The 1,955-nt window shown below is 29.6% G+C and overlaps 1 long non-coding RNA gene across 1 annotated transcript; it reads right to left on the reverse strand.

The window, feature by feature from the left end:
* Nucleotides 1-524: 524 nt before the first annotated feature.
* LOC143988236 (uncharacterized) lies at nt 525-1,726 on the reverse strand. The gene is made up of 4 exons (XR_013276797.1): nt 1,676-1,726; nt 1,525-1,590; nt 805-1,175; nt 525-716 (listed from the first exon to the last, which is right to left on the reverse strand). It is a non-coding gene; the product is annotated as an uncharacterized LOC143988236 (long non-coding RNA).
* Between the last annotated feature and the right edge of the window lie 229 nt (nt 1,727-1,955).

A 1,955-nucleotide genomic window follows, 5' to 3' on the forward strand; every position in this document is an offset into this window, starting at 1 on the left:
ATCTGCTTTCAAAAATGATTAGCATTGTTGAGGGGACGCTAATCACCTCGTGGAAACCCAAAAATCCAGATATGCCTAAAAATATAGCTCCGATAGAAAGGCCGGATACCAGTACTGCAGTAAGGGAGCATATGACACGTTTTGCTCAACTTTGAAAATTGAAACGGTCGTTGTGATAAGTTTACTCCTTTTTTGAAAAGATCTTGTTTTAAGCCAAAAATAAATAGTAATAAAGTTTTGTTTGTTTTGTAAGGGACATAATGTTTAATATATTGTTAATATATATATATATTCTATTTTATTTTATTTATTTAATAAAATGCTTTGAATTCTACTGACAGCTTCATGTGTATTATTAGTAAACATACACAGTTTGTGCAATGTGTACATACAATTCAGTGGAAAATAAATACAAAAACAATCATCTTAATGAAATATGATTTATTAAAACAAATATAATACAATTAAAAACAATAACCAAAAATATATTATAATTCAATAACCAAAAAAATTAAAACATCAATCTTTAATGAAATGCCATCTCAGAGGCATCGTAATCATCTGAATATAAAAAACCGACATAGGAACCATTCGGTTCTGGAAAAACATCTCTAACAACTTTAACAGCACATGACGGAATTACTCTCCGATTACCCTTCCCTAAATATCCGTAAATCCATGCGATGAATAATCGGTAGGCTGTCTTCCGTAATCGCCTGAAAATAAAATAAAATTAAAAATAAAAAAAGGCCAAAGAAACCATAGTGTATTTTTAATGTATTTATTACAAATGAACATAATTACCGATTGTTGTTGGCATCCACGACAGGTAAATCATCGAGATGCATGGCCAGGGATGTGAGTTGAACATGTTCTTGTGTTGCAATTTGGGAAATGAACATATCCGCATAGGTGATACATTTGCTGCCCTCAGGGATGCATCCCTCAACCTCGTGTATTTCCCGGCAACACACAGATTCGATTTGCGTGGCCATTGGTATGCAACACTCACAATGACACCAGTGAGTGTTGCCAATTCGGTCTTCAGGGGTATCTTCAGATTGGCTTGTTTTAGAATCGTCAGGGGTAATTGGTATCCGGGGATTATTGGGAAAGGCCGAATCGTGTTCCGTGTCGGGATACCTTGCCAACAGTAGTTCAATCATCACATTTCTCTTTAAAAAATATAAAAATAATAAATACATTAGCATAATATAAAAGCATACGTAATAATTAAAAATACAATTTGGAAAAATAAGAACTATTTAGTTTTCTAAAATAGAAATTTAAAAATTACAAGAAATACAAAAGAGAGTGTATACAATACATTAAAAGCAAAAAATACATGGCAAAATTAAAGAAAATAGAAAAATTATTAATTTTATTGCTAATATTTATGGGTAAAAAAAATATGAAATCAGTGATTATTATAGAAATTTGTTTCTATCATTATACACATACTGACATGTGTAGAGATACAACTGAAATAAAAGTATAATATAAACAATTTTCTATCTGAATTACCCTTTCCTCTTGAGTGAGAGAACTATAACTTCGCGTTCCGGATCCTGAGGGAACTTCAGTATTTTCCTTAAAAAAAAAAAATACAAGTCAAGTTAAAAAAATATTACCATAACATATTTATATATGACAATCTAAATAAAAATGGACTTACCATTTCACAATAATTGAAAGTGGATGTTCTTTACGTCAATATATTTTTACTGAAATAACAAGAAAATATTTATTATTAGAAATGGTGTTTGCTATATATATATATATATATATATATATATATATATATATGAAATTATTAGATGGATACAAATCAAAATAGAATGTAGGCTGCAGCAATACGCTTGAGCAGTTCCATAGAAAATCAGTAAGAAAATATATATATTTTCTATCACGCCATATACCTATATCTCCAAACACATTATTTATATATATATATA

This window comes from Lithobates pipiens, unplaced genomic scaffold (genome assembly GCF_037356315.1).
Source record: "Lithobates pipiens isolate NorthernLeopardFrog02 unplaced genomic scaffold, aLitPip1_a1.2 Scaffold_1, whole genome shotgun sequence".
Classification (NCBI taxonomy): Eukaryota; Metazoa; Chordata; class Amphibia; order Anura; family Ranidae; genus Lithobates; species Lithobates pipiens.